Consider the following 23,952-nt stretch of genomic DNA (forward strand, 5'->3'; position numbering starts at 1 on the left):
CCCGGATAGGGTGACCATCAAACCCCTCCCATCTCAGGCACTATGTGATTCCCTTAACCGTTTCTTTATAGATAAAATCAGCAAAATCAAAAACAGTATCTCCTTTGGATCCCCGGCGATGTCCCTCACAGAGGTTATTCCCTCTTTTAATCCCCATTCCTTGACCCAGCTTCCCCCCATACTAGAAGGAGACTTTCTCTCTCTGCTTAACAAAGTTTCATCTGGCTCCCCCACGGATTGCTGCCCTCCTGCGATTTTCCGTGCTGCCTTCTCGGCCTGCCCTACCCCTCCGCTGGCCCTCCTGAACAATTCTCTCCTGCTCGGTGAGGTCCCCAGCCAGTTTAAGAACGCTGAGGTGGTTCCCATACTAAAAAAATCCAACGCTGACCCCGCGGTTATGGGTAACTTCCGTCCCATCTCCCTTCTCCCTTACCTGAGTAAGGTACTTGAGACACATGTGACCAGCGTCCTCAGTTCTTTTATTGAAGATTCCAACTTCCTAGACTCCCAGCAAGCCGGGTTTAGACCTGCCCATTCGACGGAGGTGGTCATCCTCTCTGTCATGGAGGAACTCCGTAGAGGCGCCGATTCCAATATTAGTCAAGCCTTGATTCTCCTGGATCTGTCGGCGGCCTTTGACACGGTCAACCACACCATCTTGGTCGACCGTGTCAAAGAGGCGGGCATCAGTGGGACGGCCCTTAACTGGGTCCGCTCCTTCCTGACGAACCGCCACCAATCTGTCCGACTCTCCCAGTTTTCGGCTGACAGGATGAAGCTAACCTGCGGCGTCCCGCAGGGTTCGTCCTTGTCACCACTCCTTTTCAACTTGTACCTCACCCCCCTGATCCGCTCCCTCCGGGGAAGGAATGTCACTGCATTTAACTATGCAGATGACATTCAGCTTGTCTTCAATCTCGACTCCTCGGACGAAGTGGCCCAAGACTTTCAGTCCACCCTTTGCCACATCAGAAATTGGATGGGCGCTCACCATCTCAAACTTAACCCCAACAAGACGGAGCTTGTTCTTGTCGGAGGCCCATCCAACCCCTGGAACTCCACCTTTTGGCCCCTTTCCCTCGGCCCCTCTCCTTGCCCTGCTGACAAGGTGAAAAGCTTGGGGGTCTACATCTCCCATGATCTCTCAATGAAGCACCAGGTCAGTGCCACTGTGTCCTCCTGTTTTTTCCAGCTTAGGAAGATCCGGAAAATAGCCCATTTCTTGACCACCGAAGCCCTCACTTTGGCACTGCTGGCATTAGTCATCTCCCGGATTGACTATGCCAACGCCCTGTATGCAGGCATCCCACAATATCAAATTAAAAGACTACAGCTGATACAGAATCAGGCAGCTCGCCTGATCTACCATCAACCTAAACATCACCACGTCCGCCCTCTGCTCAAAGCCCTTCACTGGCTCCCTGTATCGGAGCGTTGCAAGTTCAAAATAGGCTGTTTGACCCACAAATCTCTGGCCGGCATCGGTCCCTCCTTCATCTCCTCTCTTTGCATCCCTACGCTCCCTCTAGGCACCTCCGATCCTCTCACCATGCGCTCCTCCAGACGCCTAGGTTCAGGCGCAAAAAACAGGGAGGTCTCAGATTCTCTTTCCTGGCCCCCTCATTCTGGAACCCCCTCCCGCTGGAACTTAGACTCTCTCCTTCTTACCCTCACTTTAGGTCTCTCCTCAAAACTCACCTCTTCCGCAGCATCTACACATAAGCACCTTTCACCTCCCCCTCATGCCTCTTACCGAATAAGTGAACAGCGCCAAGAAACCGTCCGGTGTAAGCCGCGCTTTATAAGAATTTTTTACATTACATTTGCACATTCATGTATTAGGTTGGTAAATCCCTCCTTTGCCACCACACACATTCATTCACTCCACTCTGATATCATAGGAAACATTTAACTCTTTGGTGCTAGTCAGGCCACTTACCCTGGTTGCAGAAACAGAATTCAGTGATGGCCCTTGACCAGGGCCGGTTTCTTGCAGTTTACTAGCAATAAGCAGTGTGTCTTTATTAATTTTAATGCCTGATTTCCTGATTTCCCTGCAGCACTTTGACTGTCCTCGAATGTCTCACCTCTAGTCCGGTTCTTCTACCCAAATCACATTCACTACTTCACTACCTTCATTAGCGATTGAAGGCTTGCTTCTACCTCAGTATCTTCGACTCTGTCCTGATAATGATCCAAAAATCTCACCATCTTATAGTTGAAACATTGACATTGTTTTCACTTTGGACTGTCCTATTTCCCTCTGTTTCTGTCCCTCCTCTATAATCAACTGTGCAATTCTTGACAGCCCTTGTTTTGTACGTGCTGCACCACTGTTCTTTATCACTGGTTACACATTTGACACACATAAGCTCTGTGCAACTTCACATCTCACTAGCTTAGCACCCTCTTGACTCTTATAATTCAAATATTTCTTTTTTGTTCATAGCTTCGTTCCTCCCAGTGCTTCCAATGTGCCTTTTTTTCGTTTGATGTTCTAGTTCAATAACTGAAACTCATTTTGTTTCTTTAACGAAACATAGTTAAACCCACAAAGCAGTTAATGTTATATAAATAAACCCAAAGGAACCAGTGTTTGATTTAGTACTAATTCAGCACTAATCCTTTATCGGTTCCGAAGTAGCTTGCTACTCACCAAAAAAGCACTTCAAAGCCTTGTCAGAGGTAGTAAGCGCTATATAAATGCAGTTAAAAGATACAATACAAAATATTGCTGCTGAGGTACATAGATATATTGGACCTCGTCTTGTTTCGGTTACTTTGGAATTCATAGAAATTCCCCAAAAATCCATGCATATAAACAATAACAGTGCAAACTGAATATATAAAAAACTTCCATAAAAATTCATACAACGTATTAACCATGTCAGTCAGCAAGTGAGCATCTAATTTTGATTACATCTGATAAAAAACTAACAACAGCATAACATAAAATCAGCGGTTGGGACATTAGGACTGCTGCCTTCCCTGAGTCCCAATGTCATCACAGAGTGGGATGGGGTCAGTGAGACTGCTGACTAACCACGGGCGGGTAACTCCGCTCCGCCAGGGGAGTTTCCATAGTTTTGCCTACTCCGCATTCCATTGCGAATGCGGAGTTTCGGCAAAACTCCTACTCCATGGAGGAGCGGAGTTAGCCGACCCCTCGACCCTCCCCTATGTTGTACATCATGCGCAAGCGCACGTCCATGCCACAGGGGTTATCAAAGAAGAAGGATGGAGAGGACAAAAAAGGAAAGCGGCCATGGCGAGGAGGAGGCAGCCATGGCAGGTAAGTGCTTTTATTTTACATTGTAATTACTTTGGGAGAGGGGAAGGAGTGGAGCGGAGTTCCACTGAGTTTTTCTCCAACTTAGTGATACTTCGCTTAGAGGCACTACGCCTGCTCCACCCACCCTTACTGCTGACCCCACCCCAGTGTGTGATGAAATGTCTCTGATTGACACTCGACCCTGCGCTCTTCAGGGCTTAAAACTGAAGCAAAGGCAGCAGTTCCAATGTCATCACAGATTTGGATGGGGTCAGTGAGACTGCTGACCCCACCCCATTATGCGATGAAATGTCACTGATTGACACTCCTGAGCGCTTTAGGGCTTAAAACTGAAGCACCCAGGTGTTAGGCAATCAGTGACTCTAACCCTCTTCACTGAGGGGAGGGCCTCAGGGACCTTTGCTGAGCTGAGGAGGTCACGCCCAAAGGAGCTGTGACTTCCTTAGCCCAGCAAAGTTCAGTTCAGGCAGCCAAGAACCTGCGCATTTAGCGCATGTCTGGCTCCTGGCTGCCTGACCTTAGGTCAGCCAATGAGGGAAGGCAGCAGTCCCAAGCCTCCTGGGACCTCCTTGGCAGAGATGCAGATAAGTGTGTGTGTTTTTATAAAATTAATGTTTGGTGCATGTGCGCGTGTATATATGAATGTTTGGTAATGAATGTTTTTAAATTAATGTTTGGTGCGTGTATGTATGAATGTTTGGTAAAGTAGTGTGAATGGATGTGTTTGTTTTGGGGTGCACATGTGTGAATGAATGGCTGCGTTTGTTTATGTGTGCGTGCGTCCTGTACGCCCCACATCCCTCCTAAACCTACCACCACAGGTGCAGGGATCAACAGGGGGGCATCAAAGGTTCCCCCTCGGAACCCAACCGGAGGCCGCTGGTTGAAGGGGACCCCCAAACTTGTTTGGCGACAGGCTTTCCATTTCAGATAGTAGCGCATCGTAATCAAGACAATGTAAAGCACCATCCATGTGGATGACGGGCTGGTCTCTGACTGGCCGACGAGGAATCCAGCTGGAATGACTGGCTGAGTTCACTTCCGACTGCCTAAATTGTAATTAGGCAGTCAGAAGTGAAACTGACAATTTCGGTCGGAAAACCTCCGACCTAAGGTTGGAGGCTTTCCAACTGAGATCATAATCGGGCCCTTAGTTATTGCCACAGAGTCTAGAATTCATTCCCATATTCAGGCCCTCATTAAACAAAAAAGCAATGTAATTGATTCAATCTAATATTTGCCAACAAAAAATGATTATGAAAGATGCTGACCCTGATATGGTAAGGCTCCATCAGAGGGATGGTTTTTAATGGAAAAGAGGCTCAGTCAGAAGATTTCAAAAGTTCCACGCCCTCTCTATCAACTTGATGGGCTGTTGCAAATGCTTTCTGTGTCCACCTTAGGTCCCTCTTCAATATCGGCTCTGGTTGATCAGTCAGTCCGGGATGGCCCAGAGAGAGGGCAATAAGAATTTAACATACTTTAGCCAGGGAGTTTTATGGGCATTATCATGAAACAAACTTTCCCTTAAAATGTCCCGATTAAGCTTTGACCCAGGCCGTAACCTAACTAATTCCATCTTTGTAATTGCCGAATATCTAGTGTATCTGCCAAATACTTGACTCCTAATTCTTGGAGTACCATAAAAGCAGGGTGCATTGTGGGACACAAAAAAGCCATCTTAGATATTCATTTTGTCTGAGGTGCAGACAGTATTCCCATATATCGCTGCCTTATGGAAATGACAATGCTGTTGATACACACTTAGCCTGATATATTTTACAGCTTTAATTATCCCTTCTTAATTCTTCATGTGTTACACCACGACAGAGCAGAACCACTGAACCTGGAGCCACATGTCAACCAGACATACCACAACAAAGGAACCCACCACTAATATCTCACTTTGATTAAAGATCATATTCAGTTATTTACATTATCATCGATTTTAATGACGAACAGCCGAATTAAATCCACATTCTCAGCTCCATTGCACTTCATAATAAATGGCAACTGGGTTCAATTACAACTGTTGTCAATCAATCAAAACATCTTTATTCGATTGTTAGAGGCAATCATAAAAGTACAGATAAAAGAAACATGTGTCATTACAATATTAAAAGATACATATTCACAATACAGGAATTCATCAATTTCAAGGGATTCAAACTCGAGGAAAATGTATGATTTAAAGTGCGTTTAAATAGTCATGCTTTTCCTACTGTGCATCACATTTTTTAAATACAGTGTTGTTGTTGCTACACATAGATGATTGTCAAGACATTGAATATTGAGCATATCCTCACGACACTGACGATGTCCTAAATCTCTTAAAAATGGTAGCAAAACATTCTTTCTTATTACATCATAGAATTTACAGAAAAGAAAACATGAATAGTACTCTGGGGTGAAATATTATCACAGGGGCAGGGAGGTAAATCATGCAACCAATTATTATTCGTAGGAAAACTAACTAATCTGTGAAAAGTACCAAATCTAAAACGTGAAAGTAAAAAGCGCTCATAGTTATTAGATACATTGATTAGATAGGACTGAATGTTAAAAGTCGTTAAAACCAATAGATGCTCGAGAACAGAAGGTTTTAGGACCTACGTTGCGATTCTTTGAGAGTCCAGAAAAGCTAGGCCCTGCTTCTTCAAATCTTTCCGTGAGTAGCTGAAAGGTTGGTAGGATTTAAAAAATAATCCTCTCTCCCAATATCTTTTAAAAAGTTATGAACATAGTTCACCGATGGTATCCTTGTAGCTCCCTCTAATTTTAAAATGTCTGTCAGAACATCTCTATTTAAGTGTGTTGCTTCTTGCGTCCAGAGCCTGTGCCATAATAGCACAGGCTCTAGTTTAATTACGTCGGATATATAAGCAAGAACCAGTTCTGCATGGCAGTTATAATTCGGAAATCTTTTAGGGAGGGCCAGGATATACTTGAAAAATGAATTTTCAGCCGTCTGAATGGGTGCGGGGTTTGCAAAACCCCAAACCCCACTACCATATGTAGCACCAGCCACAAACCTATCTTGGTAGATTTTAATTAATTCTACAGGTGGACAAGTCCCTAATTTATTTGAGAAGATTTAGAGAGCAGCAGTTGATCGGATCAGCTCAAGTTTTTTTGCTGACACAGCTTGCGACCACATCTCATTCTGAGCAAAGAGCATCCCAAGGTAAGAGAACTGCTTGGCGAATTCGAGCTTTTGTCCTGCTATAAATATTGGCCTCTTAGGTTTACATTGCCTACCACAATACATAGTGAATGTTTTTGATGTATTGACTTTTAGGCCCAGCTCATTCATAAAGCGGGAAAAGCTGTCAACCAAATGCTGTAGAACCACTTGAGTACGCGACATAAGACCAGCGTCGTCCGCGTACAAAAGTGCTGGGATTGGGCGGCCACCTACATACGGGGGTCCAGACTATCTTTGCACAGAACTTCTTACAATCTATTTATATACAAATTAAAAAGGAAAGGGACCAGGACACAGCCCTGCCTGACCTCACTCCTAATTGGAATTTTTTCAGTGCGTTCTCCCTTTAGGCCAAAGCGAACGCGGGCTGAAGCGTCGCTATAAAAACGTTTAAGATAATAAATAATGTTATCTTCAAACCCAAGTTGTTCTAATATTATCCACAGCTTAGAATGGACCACACAATCAAAAGAGATCAACGAAGGCCAAAAACAAGTTACTCCGTTTTGCCCTTATGTATTTCCCGACCAGCATTAAAAGATTCAATCCCTGTTCCACTGTCCCCAGACCAGAACGAAAGCCATACTGAAGGTCAGAAAGAACAGAGTTTTCCTGTGCCCACTCCAAAAGCCGATCCAAAATTACTCTGCCTGCTATTTTAGTAAAAGAGTACAAAAGGGAAATGGGCCTGTAGCAGCCCGGGCGTGTCTATTCCCCTTTTTAGGTCTCGGCTTCGAGACCTATTGTCACGGAGTTCGCTCTCAACGGAGACAGAGCGGTGCACGAGCGCCGATTGCACATCGTGGACGCGCACGCCGAGCCTCCTGGAGCCATGCACATCCCTTGCTCCACATTCACACTCACGGAAGCACACACTCACGCACGCATGCACACACACACACACACACCCTCCCTCTCTGCCCACTCCCTCTCTGCCGCCCCCCCCTCTACTCCCACTCACCGGGCTCTTTCCCTCGCAGTGGGTCAGTCATGGCAGCAGGCAGACTCGGTGTCTTCTCAGGCGATCTTCAGCTGATGTGAACGCCCACGCTGGTCTCGTGCGCGCCCGGCACTCTGTTTCACGCCCGTTGATCCTCAGCTTGTTGCTTACAGCCAGTGGGTTGAACTTGAATGTACTCGACAAAATATCCTTATATAACTAAAAACTGAGCATCATCTTCATCTCACGTTTGTAAAGGTAACCATGAACACCAATTGTGTTAAAATATATTGAATACGATAGATCACCTTCCACTCGCCCATACATATACTTTAAATTCCTTATTCATTATTTATTAGAACAAAGCAACGCAGAAGATAATTTTTGGTTGTCTGTGGGTGGGGAGATGGGGTTAGCACTCTCTGCTCTCTTTTCCTATCATTGACTCTTTGACGCTTATAGGAAAACCCAAGCTGCTTATACTTTAGAGGAATTCTGCATAAGGATTATTATAGTGTGAGTGCAGAGTGCGCACAGTTCAGAGTGCGCAGAGTGCAGAGTGTGAAGTAGTGAGTGAGCAGAGTGAGTGAGCAGAGTGTGAGTGCAGAGTGCAGAGTGCGCAGAGTGCAGAGTGTGAAGTAGTGAGTGCAGAGTGAGTGTGCAGAGTGTGAATGCAGAGTAGTGAGTGCAGAGTAGTGAGTGCAGAGTAGTGAGTGCAGAGTGTGAGTAGTGAGTGCAGAGCAGTGAGTGCAGAGTAGTGAGTGCAGAGTGCAGAGTAGTGAGTGCAGAGTAGTGAGTGCAGAGTAGTGAGTGTGCAGACTAGTGAGTGCAGAGTGCAGAGTAGTGAGTGCAGAGTAGTGAGTGCAGAGTAGTGAGTGCAGAGTGCAGAGTAGTGAGTGCAGAGTGCAGAGTAGTGAGTGCAGAGTAGTGAGTGCAGAGTGCTGAGTAGTGAGTAGTGAGTGTAGAGTAGTGAGTGCAGAGTAGTGAGTGCAGAGTGCAGAGTAGTGAGTAGTGAGTGTAGAGTGCAGAGTAGTGAGTAGTGAGTAGTGAGTGTAGAGTGCAGAGTAGTGAGTGCAGAGTAGTGAGTGCAGAGTAGTTAGTGCAGAGTAGTGAGTGCAGAGTAGTGAGTAGTGAGTAGTGAGTGTAGAGTGCAGAGTAGTGAGTGTAGAGTGCAGAGTAGTGAGTAGTGACTAGTGAGTGTAGAGTGCAGAGTAGTGAGTGCAGAGTAGTGAGTGCAGAGTAGTGAGTGCAGAGTGCAGAGTAGTGAGTAGTGAGTAGTGAGTGTAGAGTGCAGAGTAGTGAGTAGTGAGTAGTAAGTAGTGAGTGTAGAGTGCAGAGTAGTGAGTAGTGAGTGTAGAGTGCAGAGTAGTGAGTAGTGAGTAGTGAGTGTAGAGTGCAGAGTAGTGAGTGTAGAGTGCAGAGTAGTGAGTAGTGAGTAGAGTGTAGAGTGCAGAGTAGTCAGTACAGAGTAGTGAGTGCAGAGAAGTGAGTGCAGAGTAGTGAGTGCAGAGTGCAGAGTAGTGAGTAGTGAGTGTAGAGTGCAGAGTAGTGAGTGTAGAGTGCAGAGCAGTGAGTGCAGAGTGCAGAGTAGTGAGTGCAGAGTAGTGAGTGCAGAGTAGTGAGTGCAGAGTAGTGAGTGCAGAGTGCAGAGTAGTGAGTGTAGAGTGCAGAGTAGTGAGTGCAGAGTGCAGAGTAGTGAGTGCAGAGTAGTGAGTGCAGAGTAGTGAGTGCAGAGTGCAGAGTTGCGAGTGCAGAGTGCAGAGTTGTGAGTGCAGAGTAGTGAGTACAGAGTAGTGAGTGCAGAGTGCAGAGTAGTGAGTGCAGAGTAGTGAGTGCAGAGTAGTGAGTGTAGAGTGCAGAGTAGTGAGTAGTGAGTGTAGAGTGCAGAGTAGTGAGTAGTGAGTGTAGAGTGCAGAGTAGTGAGTAGTGAGTAGTGAGTGTAGAGTGCAGAGTAGTGAGTAGTGAGTGTAGAGTGCAGAGTAATGAGTAGTGAGAAGTGAGTGTAGAGTGCAGAGTAGTGAGTATTGAGTAGTGAATGCATAGTAGTGAGTAGTGAGTGTAGAGTGCAGAGTAGTGAGTAGTGAGTAGTGAGTAGTGAGTGCAGAGTAGTGAGCAGTGAGTAGTGAGTGTAGAGTGCAGAGTAGTGCGTAGTGAGTAGTGAGTGTAGAGTGCAGAGAAGTGAGTAGTGAGTAGTGAGTGTAGAGTGCAGAGTAAAGAGTAGTGAGTGTAGAGTGCACAGTAGTGAGTAGTGAGTGCAGAGTAGTGAGTAGTGAGTGTAGAGTGCAGAGTAGTGAGTAGTGAGTAGTGAGTAATGAGTGTAGAGTGCAGAGTAGTGAGTAGTGAGTAGTGAGTGCAGAGTAGTGAGTAGTGAGTAATGAGTGTAGAGTGCAGAGTAGTGAGTAGTGAGTGTAGAGTAGTGAGTGCAGAGTAGTGAGTAGTGAGTAGTGAGTGTAGAGTGCAGAGTAGTGAGTGTAGAGTGCAGAGTAGTGAGTGCAGAGTAGTGAGTGCAGAGTAGTGAGTGCAGAGTAGTGAGTAGTGAGTGTAGAGTGCAGAGTAGTGAGTGCAGAGTGTGAGTAGTGAGTGCAGAGCAGTGAGTGCAGAGTAGTGAGTGCAGAGTGCAGAGTAGTGAGTGCAGAGTAGTGAGTGCAGAGTAGTGAGTGTGCAGACTAGTGAGTGCAGAGTGCAGAGTAGTGAGTGCAGAGTGCAGAGTAGTGAGTGCAGAGTGCAGAGTACTGAGTGCAGAGTAGTGAGTGCAGAGTAGTGAGTAGTGAGTAGTGAGTGTAGAGTGCAGAGTAGTGAGTGCAGAGTAGTGAGTAGTGAGTGTAGAGTGCAGAGTAGTGAGTAGTGAGTGTAGAGTGCAGAGTAGTGAGTGCAGAGTAGTGAGTGCAGAGTAGTGAGTGCAGAGTAGTGAGTGCAGAGTAGTGAGTAGTGAGTAGTGAGTGCAGAGTAGTGAGTGCAGAGTAGTGAGTGCAGAGTAGTGAGTGCAGAGTAGTGAGTGTAGAGTGCAGAGTAGTAAGTGCAGAGTAGTGAGTGCAGAGTAGTGAGTGCAGAGTAGTGAGTAGTGAGTAGTGAGTAGTGAGTGTAGAGTGCAGAGTAGTGAGTAGTGAGTAGTGAGTAGTGAGTAGTGAGTGTAGAGTGCAGAGTAGTGAGTAGTGAGTAGTGAGTGTAGAGTGCAGAGTAGTGAGTAGTGAGTAGTGAGTAGTGAGTGTAGAGTGCAGAGTAGTGAGTACAGAGTAGTGAGTGCAGAGTAGTGAGTGCAGAGTAGTGAGTAGTGAGTAGTGAGTAGTGAGTGTAGAGTGCAGAGTAGTGAGTAGTGAGTAGTGAGTAGTGAGTAGTGAGTGTAGAGTGCAGAGTAGTGAGTAGTGAGTGTAGAGTAGTGAGTGCAGAGTAGTGAGTAGTGAGTAATGAGTGTAGAGAGCAGAGTAGTGAGTAGTGAGTAGTGAGTGTAGAGTGCAGAGTAGGGAGTAGTGAGTAGTGAGTAGTGAGTGTAGAGTGCAGAGTAGTGAGTACAGAGTAGTGAGTGCAGAGTAATGAGTGCAGAGTAGTGAGTAGTGAGTAGTGAGTGTAGAGTGCAGAGTAGTGTGTAGTGAGTAGTGAGTGTAGAGTAGTGAGTGCGGAGTAGTGAGTAGTGAGTAGTGAGTGTAGAGTGCAGAGTAGTGAGTAGTGAGTGCAGAGTAGTGAGTAGTGAGTAGTGAGTGTAGAGTGCAGAGTAGTGAGTAGTGAGTAGTGAGTAGTGAGTGTAGAGTGCAGAGTAGTGAGTGCAGAGTAGTGAGTGCAGAGTAGTGAGTGCAGAGTGCAGAGTAGTGAGTGCAGAGTGCAGAGTAGTGAGTGCAGAGTAGTGAGTGCAGAGTAGTGAGTAGTGAGTGTAGAGTGCAGAGTAGTGAGTAGTGAGTGTAGAGTGCAGAGTAGTGAGTAGTGAGTGTAGAGTGCAGAGTAGTGAGGAGTAGTGAGTAGTGAGTAGTGAGTGTAGAGTGCAGAGTAGTGAGTAGTGAGTAGTGAGTGTAGAGTGCAGAGTAATGAGTAGTGAGTAGTGAGTGTAGAGTGCAGAGTAGTGAGTATTGATTAGTGAATGCAGAGTAGTGAGTAGTGAGTGTAGAGTGCAGAGTAGTGAGTGTAGAGTAGTGAGTGCAGAGTAGTGAGTAGTGAGTGTAGAGTGCAGAGTAGTGAGTAGTGAGTAGTGAGTGCAGAGTAGTGAGCAGTGAGTAGTGAGTGTAGAGTGCAGAGTAGTGCGTAGTGAGTAGTGAGTGTAGAGTGCAGAGAAGTGGGTAGTGAGTAGTGAGTGTAGAGTGCAGAGTAAAGAGTAGTGAGTGTAGAGTGCAGAGTAGTGAGTGCAGAGTAGTGAGTAGTGAGTGTAGAGTGCACAGTAGTGAGTAGTGAGTGTAGAGTGCAGAGTAGTGAGTAGTGAGTAGTGAGTGTAGAGTGCAGAGTAGTGAGTAGTGAGTAGTGAGTAGTGAGTGTAGAGTGCAGAGTAGTGAGTACAGAGTAGTGAGTGCAGATTAGTGAGTGCAAAGTAGTGAGTAGTGAGTAGTGAGTAGTGAGTGTAGAGTGCAGAGTAGTGAGTAGTGAGTAGTGAGTAGTGAGTGTAGAGTGCAGTGTAGTGAGTACAGAGTAGTGAGTGCAGAGTAGTGAGTGCAGAGTAGTGAGTAGTGAGTAGTGAGTGTAGAGTGCAGAGTAGTGAGTAGTGAGTAGTGAGTGTAGAGTGCAGAGTAGTGAGTAGTGAGTGTAGAGTAGTGAGTGCAGAGTAGTGAGTAGTGAGTAGTGAGTGTAGAGTGCAGAGTAGTGAGTAGTGAGTGCAGAGTAGTGAGTGCAGAGTAGTGAGTGCAGAGTAGTGAGTGCAGAGTAGTGAGTAGTGAGCAGTGAGTGTAGAGTGCAGAGTAGTGAGTAGTGAGTGTAGAGTGCAGAGTAGTGAATGCAGAGTAGTGAGTGCAGAGTAGTGAGTGCAGAGTAGTGAGTAGTGAGTGCAGAGTAGTGAGTGCAGAGTAGTGAGTGTAGAGTGCAGAGTAGTAAGTGCAGAGTAGTGAGTGCAGAGTAGTGAGTGCAGAGTAGTGAGTGCAGAGTAGTGAGTAGTGAGTAGTGAGTGTAGAGTGCAGAGTAGTGAGTAGTGAGTAGTGAGTAGTGAGTGTAGAGTGCAGAGTAGTGAGTAGTGAGTAGTGAGTGTAGAGTGCAGAGTAGTGAGTAGTGAGTAGTGAGTGTAGAGTGCAGAGTAGTGAGTGCAGAGTAGTGAGTGCAGAGTAGTGAGTGCAGAGTAGTGAGTAGTGAGTAGTGAGTGTAGAGTGCAGAGTAGTGAGTAGTGAGTAGTGAGTGTAGAGTGCAGAGTAGTGAGTAGTGAGTGTAGAGTAGTGAGTGCAGAGTAGTGAGTAGTGAGTAGTGAGTGTAGAGTGCAGAGTAGTGAGTAGTGAGTAGTGAGTGTAGAGTGCAGAGTAGTGAGTAGTGAGTGTAGAGTGCAGAGTAGTGAGTGTAGAGTGCAGAGTAGTGAGTGTAGAGTGCAGAGTAGTGAGTGCAGAGTGCAGAGTAGTGAGTGCAGAGTAGTGAGTGCAGAGTGCGGAATGCAGAGTAGTGAGTGCAGAGTAGTGACTGCAGGTGCAGAGTGGTGTGTGCTGTTGAGTGCAGAGTGGTGTGTGCTGTTGAGTGCAGCGTGGTGTGTGCTGTTGAGTGCAGAGTGGTGTGTGCTGTTGAGTGCAGAGTGGTGTGTGCTGTTGAGTGCAGAGTGGTGTGTATTGGCAATTTAATTGACAATGCCATTTATTTATTGTCATGAGCAATGCCAATAGCTCCACCTTTAATGATGCCGAGACCATTGCATTGTAAATGCTTGTTGTAAATAGGAACTATTACAGATTCCACCCAAGTGGGCAAGAAATCTGTAACACAGCTGGCATTAAGCACCTGGACCAGAAGGTGCACCCACAGGGATGAAGTGGTCTTAAATATATCAATGGGCACCCCATCTGGGCCAAGTGCCTTACCGCACGGCTCTTCAACCTCCTCAAGAGTAAAGTGCAGATTTCTAGAGGGGGGGTAATCCAAAGTAGGTGTCACAGATCCTACTTGTCCTTCACCCTCATATACTCCTGAGAAGTGCCTGACACAATCCGATTCAGGAATTACTATTTCTATTTTCCGGCCAACCTCTTCCCTTAGGAAGGGAGTTCTGACAAGTTTCCAAAAGCCAGCACTATCATTCCTCGTAGTAGCAGAATGAAGAGCTTCCCAAGCTTTAGTCCTAAGAGTATTCTTCCTGGCTTCAATTGCTATTTTGTATTCCTTCCTACATCTACTAACCTCCCCAGCACATCTAGGTTTTTTATGCAGCTCCTTCTTTAGGAGCGCATAAGCCCTAGTACACTTGGAGTCAAACCAATCTCCCTCCTTTTTTTGGTTCTTAAATTGCCTCGTAAGGGAAGCCTTAATTTAATTCGAGATTGAAAGGAAGGATGCAAGAAGAATTTCAGGGGGTGAATCTACCCTTAAGCACGTCATTATTTCTGAAAAGCATTTATCAACCACTAATTTAATTATCTCTGTCTCATTCACCATGGCCCATTTTAGGGTATATCCATTAACGCTACCAATAGCTAAATTCATGTCCAGACTGTTACTTTTTTTTCATTGATCATAGTGGATTTAGTAGGTAGCAGGATGGCCACGCAGAGCGGAAAATGGTCACTCAATGCTATATCAGAGACACTAAAGGAGTGGATTCTAGTGTCATATTTGTTGGAAACAGTAACATAATCTATAATTGTGGAGCAACCCCTACCATTATATGTTGAAGATAAAACAGAGGGTAAAATACACAGTTCGTTTGCAAACCCCAGTTCAAATTTAGCTAGCAGACTATTAAACTGTTCCCCTAAAGAGGAATGAAAAGTGTAGCCGGCCTTCACCATCATCCTGTGCTAGGCCACACCTATCATCCTGGGTTGCGTCACACAAATTACAGTTGAAATCCCCGAGCATAATTATCATCAATTTGTGCTTAAAAATATTTTCCTGTTTAAACAATGTTTTACTCAATTTACTTAAAACAGTAGATGCATCACCACAAGGAATATTATTATATAAGTTGACAATAGCAATTGGAGTATCACAGACCAAGACAAGTACCAAAAGTTTGAAATAAATGTCTGTGACAGGTTCAATAACTATAACAAAATCTAGCTTGTTAGACAAATAAACACTCAAACCACCCTTTGCTCTTCCATGCAAAACAGCAAGGGCCGGAGTATGAAAGGTCCTATAGCCGTTCAGATGGACAGGTTCAAGACTCCAGGTTTCCTGGAAGCAGAGCAAGTCTTGTGTGTGGATAAAATCCCACCAAATTGGATTAGTGATTTTTGATCTAATACCAGAAATATTCCATGATGAAATTTTAAACACAGATGAGTCTTTCAGGGGAATAGGCGGGAGAGTTGGAGTCACAGTGGTGGGGCCAGTTTGTATGAAGGGTACCATTTGATCGGTTCCCCCCCATATGCCCTCCTCTGCTGTCAGAGCACCCCCCGCAAATTCTAGAGCCTCAGGTATGACTGAGACTACACATGATGATTTCTCCCCAGTTGCACCTATGTTTTCTCTTTTATAAGAGTAGGAAATAGGGTCTGACTCTATATTTGGCGCACTAGAGGTGATAGTATCTAACTGTAGTCAATCGTTATTTTCCAGACCGCTAAGAATTTCATAATAATTAAATGTTGGGATATCATATCTTCCACCCCATGGTTCTTCCAAGTTCAGAGGCCGGCAGGGAGGAGCAGGGCACCTAATTGGTCGAGGCGGAGAATAAAAGTAACCAAGGGGAAGAATATTAACAGAGTGTGGATCAAGTGTCCCCATGGCTCCTCTCTCTCGAGCAAAGTATGGACCAGTTGTGGGGACCGGAACGATAGGACTACACAATCACGCCTCAACGTTTTATTTGAGGTGCCTACCCATCTCACCCTTCTGGCCATTTTGAACTCAGCGAACAGGTGATTTTTAAATCCAATCCTAGAAGATAGGATATGAAGAGATTTATTTCTTAGGGTCGACCAATGTTCAAAAGTATTGGGGGATAATGATGGAACATTTGCTAAGACCACAGTATATGGTGATGCTTCTGGGGGCAAATTTCAATTAAGTAAGTTTGGAGTTACTCTTGTCTAAGTTTATCCTCTGCTCTTCCATTTTGATGAGTTGATACATGGGAAGATGCGTTAGAAGCTACTAGGGTTGAAGCAGATGGCCCGTTGGTATAAGATGGAATATCCCCTCTTGAATTTTTGTGCTCTGGTCGACCAGTAGGCTTTGGATTGGAATTTTTAGCTTTGACTGGAGCTGGAATGTGAGTTACTAAGGCCGGTGTGATAGTTTTAGAATTTACATTCGAGCAAGTGGCACTGGGTTGAGGTAGTTTAAGAGTTGCATTTTCCTCAGTTGGGGCCAGATGTAGGTAATCTCGATTTACCTACTCTTAAATACCGAATCATACCGATAGGTAAATGGGATGTAGGTAATTTCACTTTTGAAATTACCGAATCGGAATGATTCGGTAATTACCGAATCTGTATTTACCGATTCGGTAATTGCCATTGATTCCTATGGGCCTTGAGGCCAATAGTAATCAATGCCAATTACCGAATCGGTAAATACCGATTCGGTAAAATTACCGAATTTGCAAGGGGGACAGGGTGTCACTTTGACACCCTGTTGCTTGCCTCAATTGTGCATGGGTGCACATGTTGCTGACATACATGCCCTTAGGGCATGTATATCTGCAACATGGCACATTTTTTAAAGCAAACAAATGCTTTCTGAAGGGTTTTCATTATTTACCACCAACTTCTAGTTGGTGGTAAATAATGAATTCTTAAATCCTTGTAGCACTGATTACAGTGCTACCTACATGTTGAATTACAGAATCGGTAATTTTACCAATTCGGTATTTTACCGAATCGGAAAAATTACAAATTCGGTAAAATGACCAATTCTGTAATTTAACATGCCCCTACATCTCAATATCCAAATTCCAGTCGGAAACGGCCGAAATCGGTATTTTCTGCCGTTTCCGACCGGTATTTGGATACCTACATCTGGCCCTTGGTCTTTGCTTCTTGTCAAGCTTTCCCTCGATATTGGCTAGCCTTGTTTCTATATTCTTAAACTTTAGGGTGATAGGTTCTAGAAAAGTCATTAAAAGGGTTTCCATTCTTTCCCAGAAGGGGTCCTCTTTTGTTGAGTCCTTGACGATAATTGGTGGAAGTACAATTTTGGGTTGATTATTTCCTAAAAGCGCCGGGACACTCTTTTTGAGTAACCGTTGCGCTATACAAAAGAATAAATAACATAACATAACATAACATTCTCCTCAATTATTCTACTCCCATTTAACTTTTCAACAACATTTTTTTGCTTATTATTGGTATTCCTTTTACTACTTTTAGTAGGTTGCCTTTTCCTAACAATATGTTTTTGCTTACGTCTAGCCTTCTGCCCTCTAGTTCTCACACAGGGGCTATCACTAATGTCTAGGACAGAAATTGGGCTCCCAGAGATACCATGCCCCTCCTTATCTAAAGTATCCTCATTTAGAGGAATAGGGTCGCCTATCTGATTACTAATAAATATTGTGGGGGTCACAGATAGTCTTGATGTCGGAGGCAAAGGTTCAGTAATATCAGGGGGCGCCCCAAGAAATATCTCATTTGTTGGCATGATAGAATGTGCCACAGGCAAAACAACAAAAGATGGAGCAAATATGGAATCCTGGGAATTAGTGGTTAGCATTGAAATGTTTGTGTTGGGTAGAGGCGGAAGAGTACCAGATGGAAATGAGAGACGTCTTTCTGTACTTTCAATTGTGGAAGCGACTACCCCAATGGTCTTTTCCAACATTCGGTCTATTGCTGTTAAACTTGGTAAAGGGGGATTAGGAGCTACCCTTTGTTCCCCATTAGAGACCGATTGAATGGAGGTATTCTTCCCCATTTTTCAATGATGAGTATCGGTATGTTTAGGTAATGGCACAATCAAATAATAAAAACCATACTCCTCCAAGTAAAAAATAAACCTTCTCAGTAAAAACACAGTACTACTCATATACAAATGATTGCTTCAAGGACTAAATAAAATAAGCCTATTGCTAATTTGGTAGGGTATAAAATATACGATGGATCGAACCTGAAGGGAAATGTCCAGGGGGGATGGCCCTGCCCTGCCTCCTCCTGCCACAGACTGTCCCGCCCTTGTCCCGGGCTTCTCCCGGATGCTCCCGCGCGCGACTCGCGGGCGAGAGGCGTTACCTTCTGATAAGGCGCCTCCGGGCGTGTCTATGTCGTCACAGCCGCCGCGCCAAGCCCAGGGGCAGCTGGGTGATATAGTTCCCCAGCTGCGTGTGGCTCCGGGCGAATGTAGGCGAGTGGCGAGCCGTTTCCCTCATGGCAGGTTCACGGGCAAAGCAGTTCCCTCGCAGCAAGTTCTCAGGGTGAGTTTGCTGCTTGACGTGCCGTTTCCCTCATGGCTGGAATGCGGGTCCCCAGAGCGCTTCGGCGCTCCCTTCTGATAAGGCCCCTCCGGGCGCGTCTATGTCGTCAGAGCCGCCGCGCCGAGCCCAGGGTCAGCTGGGTGATGTAGTTACCCAGCTGCGAGTGGCTCCGGGCGAATGTAGGCGAGTGGCGAGCGGTTTCCCTCACGGAAGGTTCACGGGCAAAGCAGTTCCCTCACAGCAAGTTCTCAGGGTGAGTATGCTGCTTGACGTGCTGTTTCCCTCACGGCTGGAATGCTGGTCCCAACTGTTGATGTCAAATGAGTAAACCAGTATTGGAAGTAGATCCAGGCAAACTCATATTGAACAAGATCTAACCCACAGCCAGATGCTGAGGCTTGCTAGCTATAAATTGAAGGGCAGGGCGGAAGACCAGCAGGACACGGCATTTTTATTCTTTTACTCCTGAAAGTTGCTCGTGAAGACTCAGGCTACTGTCTTGATCCTCCTGCCAACAATTCCTTGGTTTTATTCAGGTTTTGAGAAGTCATATCTTAATATCTTTTTATTTCTGATCTGCTGTACCAAAACTTAGGCAAAACATGGCTTCCCTGAATACGAGTCAGTTTCTCCATATTTTCTGTGGGGTACCCTAGGACGCCTTCCTGTCCCTATCAACATCAGTTTGTACATGGAATCTATTGGAACCCTAATTAGCAAGAGCAGCATCTTCATCCATCAATCCTTCATGACACGCAAGTGCAGCTGAAAACTCCACTGCTCACAACATCCAGTGACCCAAGACCACACAACTGTGAAGTAATGTCGGAGAAATAAAACAAACGAACGTGAGTAGATCGACTATTCAGAGCCTTATAACCTTCGTGCGCTCTCAGATAATTATGATTAAATGTGATTTTATGTTTCTGTTCGGTAGAGATGTCCGGTGAGGTTGAATAACGCAAAGGGCTAGTAGAAGAGAGGCCTCTGTGGGGAGATTAGCAGCAAGTGAGGATTATTCAGCAAAATGGTGTTACTTACAAATGTAAGTGGGTTAAAAATAGGTTGAAATTGATCAAAGGAATCTAGTTTTGGTCCTTCTACTGTGTTCAAAGTTTTCGTGCTTTCCCTAATCCATTTCCTCTTTGAGTAATCATAGCTTCTTACAATTAGGGGGATGTGAAATTCACTTAAGTTGCATTTGCAAAATTATGCAACATTTTGGCAAAATGATACATAATTATGTAAAACGCGAATCTATCATTTTCAATTTTATTTTAGCACAAAATAGGTACTGCCCAGATTTGTTGACACTAGAATGTATTTCGCGCTAACGCAATAGTGCAAAAAACGAAAGCACCAGAAACACCAGCAACTCACCTTTTGTTACTCCTATGCATTCAGGGTAAATTTTGAAAGTGAGTGGCAGATTCCTGGTAATTTCTTTACTGCAAATGGAGTGTAATTACATGAAGTGGCATGATGGCATCATTTCGGGAATTTTATGTAACAAGCATAATGCGAAATTCCTGAAATCAAGCAGATTTCGCAGGTGTAATTTAAATTTTATCCAGGCCTACTCACAGTATGGAGGAATAGACTCAGTCACAATGGATACATGTTTTGTGGGACTGACATTGAGGTGTCTTTCAGAATTCTAAACACAAAATAGTGGAGGGACTGTCAAAACCGTATGATGGGATTCATAAGAGATAGTCAAGTCAAGTCAAAAAGCTTTATTTCGATAAAATTTCATTATCATAAAAGCAAGTTTAAAAAGAATTGGTAGTTAATAAAATTAGTAAGACATATCCAGTTAATAGCAACAAATAAGACATTTGCTAGAGCTAACATAATTTAAGAAAAAATTAAACAAAGTTTTTAAGCTTTCTGGCTCGAATAGCCCAAGCCCAGAATAGAAATTTGGCTAAGGCACAGACATAGGGTACATGACTGTCCGAAACAAGTATCCTGATTGCCACATCGTGGCTCCTAGTTCCCAGGTGCCGGCACAGATTCTTCAGCCAAACCCTTCTTGGATTGGCATATTCGCTACAGACAAATAGGAAGTGAGCCAATGTCTCTGGATGGGCTAGGCATGAAGGACACAGGTCGGTTTTGTAAGGACAGGAATTCCATTTTTTGGTAAAAGTGTTCAATGGCAAGGTACCCGTTCTGAATTTAAAATACAAAGACCGGGCAAACGGTTTCCCGATTATATCTAAATAGGGTTCTCGCATGGGAATGTCTTTAAACTTCAGGAACTCCTCAGTAAGCCTGCCAATGGATGTGCTAGAATGCCTTTGGGAGCAGATCCAATCCCGATAAAGATTTTTAAGTACTTGTTTTGGTGGAGAAGTTCTGCTTGACCAAAAGTCCAAAAGGCCCAAGTTTGACAGTAAAGATTTCATGTCTGTTAACCATTTGACTCTGGCCCAATGTGGTGACGCCATTATTTCTTCCAGGCCTCTGGCATAGGGACTAAGTTCCTCTACCCGCCAAATACGGGCCCATAACAAAAGAGGGCGAAATTTCGCAATTTCGCCAATCTGGGTACAGCCAAAGTCCATAAATAAATGTAAAAGGGGGGTACTTTGAGGGAGGGACATTATTTGTCTGCAGAAATTATTCTCAGATTTTTGAAGAGCTAATGAAGATGCAAAGCCCCAGAGTTCAGCTCCGTAGAGTGCAGAGCTGACACCCTTGGCGGCATAGATCTCTAGGACTGTTCCTATTGGTTTCAACGAACTGGAACGTTGCTCCCTCAATAGGGCACCTGTGATCCTTTTGTGATTTAGCAGCATCTTGTCTAGATGAAGAGTCCAATCCATTTTGTCTGAGATGCGTATCCCTAAGTAGTCAAATACTTTCACCCTTTCCAGGGTCTCAGTGTTTAGGATAGGGGGACGCACTTGCTGTTTGGGGGGGTTAAGAACAAGGTATTTTGTTTTATTGGTGTTTATAACCAGGCCCCGATCAGTACAAAAGGATTGGAAATTATCCAAGAGTTTCTGTAGTCCCATAGGTGTTTTGGAAATTAGGAGCGTGTCGTCCGCAAAGAGAAGGGTCGGTACACGAACCCCCGCCAGGGATGGTTCGTCAGATGGAAATTTCAGTAAATGCTCAACCACCCCATTGATATACAAGGAGAAAAGGGTGGGAGCCAGAACACATCCCTGGCGGACCCCTCTCTCGACCGGGATGCAGCCCGTTTTCTCCCCTCCAGAACCCCACCTAATTTGGGCAAAGCTGTCCTGATGGAGCCTAACTAGTAGGGATAGTAGATACTGTGGGAGCCCCATATTGGCCAGGACCCTCCACAGCAAGTCTCGGGGGACAAGGTCAAAGGCAGTCTTTAGGTCGATAAAAGCGAGATAAAGACTGCCCTTGCCTATCACTACCACCTTCCAGTAGATCATCATAAGCCTAAAGGCCTGCTCTATCGTACCAGTGCCTACTCTAAAACCGGCCTGGAAGTCGGTAAGTATTTTATTTTCATCTACCCAGTTAAGTATCCTGAGTAGAATAACTTTACCAACAACTTTTTGGCTTGCATCTAGCAGGCTGATCGGCCTATAATTGGACGGGTCATCCCTTGGGCCCTTCTTATGGATGGGAACTACCTCTGCCCCCTTCCATGACGCAGGAATGGGGGCACCCCTACAAATGGCGAGAAGGAGGGAGTGGATTAATTTGCCCCAAGTAGCAACATCGGATTTTAACAAGTCCCCCGGGATGCCATCAGGTCCTGCAGCTTTCTGGGGAATGATAGAATTAATAGCATATTCTACTTCCTTCTGTGTGAATTCAGGATCACTGGGGAGCAGAATATAACTAATATAAGGGGAGGATTGGGCAGACCCTCTCCCGTTCAAGTCATTATGGCAGGAATAAAGTTTGGCAAAATGGGCCTCCCATACCTGGGCCGAAATATTGCAGGTTATGAGATCGGAATCCGGTCTATTTCGTGCCCTTATGGCGTCCCAAAAGGATTTGGAGTCTTTTTTCAAGCTGGCTTCCTTAAGGGTTAGCCAGTAGGCATCCTCCCACTCCCTTTTAGCAACCTGTAGGGCCTTTTTATGGTCTCTTCTAGCAATTTGGATTAGTGGAGGGGACTTCCCTTTAACTGCCTCTATTAGGCGAGATTTGGCCTTCCTGCACGTTGCTGAATACCAATCGTGTTTGCCTTTATCTTTTGGTAAAGAATTTTGTTTCCCTGGGGGCAATTGGACCCAAAAAAGGTCCCCTATGATTTTTACAGCAGTTTCAAATGTAGCGGTGGCCATGTCTGCTGCTATAGTTAGGTCAATCGAGCCAATTTCGGCTTGCATGACCTTAACCACTTCATCTATTGCTGATAGTTTATCGGCATTGCACATAATCTTACTCCACTTTAGACGCCTGCCACAAGTAGCAACAGTAATCCCCTGTTGGCGACTCAAAGGGACTGGCGATACTTCAGTGGGCCAAGGATTTTTTAAAAATAGAGAGAGTGGGTTGTGGTCGCTCTCTATGGTATTAGTGATAACCATGTCGTCAACATGACTCCAGAGGCCCCTGTCCAGCAGAATATAGTCGATCCGTGTGCATTGACCAACTCTGTTGAATGTGGGAGCACCCTGCAGGTCAGATCGAGTGCGACCGTTGGCAGCTCTTAAGCCAAACTCCAATGTGAGTGCATTTAGGTGGATTGCACTGCGAGTCCAGCGTTTGATGGGGGGGATAGAGAGGGTAGGAATACCCCATCTACTGTCCTCCTCTCCTAGGTCTGGTACTCCTTCTAGGGGAAGTGGTTCATATGTACAATTAAAATCCCCTGTTACTAGGATATGCCCAGGTCCGCTCTGCTCTCCTAACTGAGCCTCGAGCTCCAGCATTGTAGGTGAGATACACCCGTTTTTGGTTCCCCTAATATATACATTATAAAGGTCGAGAATCATGCTTCCCCGTAGGCCCAATAGTGAGACACCAAGAATATCCGGGGTTCTTGGCTTCTTGGTGATTATCCTACAATTTAGGAGGATACTTATCCAAATAATGAGCCCCCCCGAAGGCCGCCCCTTCCCTACCTTAGATTTTACTGCTGGAGTAAAAATAGTGACAAACCCCACCCGATGTAATGGTTCAATGGCCCATGTCTCTTGAAATATACAAATTGTATGGGCATCGACCAGGGCATTCCACTCTGGGAGGCCTAATTTCCTTGAAATCCCAGCAAGGTTCCAACTAAGAATCTTTAACTTGCCCTGTGCTAAGTTTCCATCTTGGATCTCAGTACCTTGGTGGTTACATGGATCACCGCTGTCCCTAGCTAACATGGGTGAGAACACCTCTAAGTTAATAGGGAGAGATGTCTCCATCACAGGATCCTTCATACTGATGTTAACACTAGGGAGGTTAATATCTAATCCTCCCTTAGGAGAAAGTCAATCAACCTCATCCAGAACACAGTACCTATTTGGATGGGCAAACTGTGTATAGGAAGGGTTGAAAGACAGAGATGGAGGCGAATCCTGCCATGGCTGTTGCCATTGCTGATTAGTAAATAGTGGCTGAGGAGGTTGTTGCCACTGCTGGGTGGGTTGGAAAAAAGGAGGAGGTAAGGGGTGGAAGGGTTGTTTCCACTGAGGACCAGCATGATGTGGGAAAAAGGATGGAAAATTGGGCGGTTGTTGCCAATGATTAGAGGCATATTGAGGGGGACATGCAGGCCCTTGATTACTTGGTCGGTGGAAGTTGGGTCTTGCCGAGTTGGGGAGGAAGTAAGATAAGGGGAGTGGTTTAATCTGAGTGGCTGGGCCGCTGTTAGGGGCATTACAAATAAAAGTCGCAGCCCCCACATCCCTAAAGTTGACAGTAATTACATCCCCTGAAATTGTTTTCTTACTCCTACCCACCCAATCGCCTCTACGCACAGTAAGAATTTCCCCACTCATGCTACTGGGTAATGGTCTATGTATTTGAAGCCACTGGGCACATTTATTTCTGAGCTCTACATATGTCTCTCTAACTCCTTCCTTCAGTGGGGGAACAGCAGTCAGCACAACCACAAA

Source organism: Lissotriton vulgaris, chromosome 1_1 (genome assembly GCF_964263255.1).
Source record: "Lissotriton vulgaris chromosome 1_1, aLisVul1.2, whole genome shotgun sequence".
In the NCBI taxonomy this organism is placed as follows: Eukaryota; Metazoa; Chordata; class Amphibia; order Caudata; family Salamandridae; genus Lissotriton; species Lissotriton vulgaris.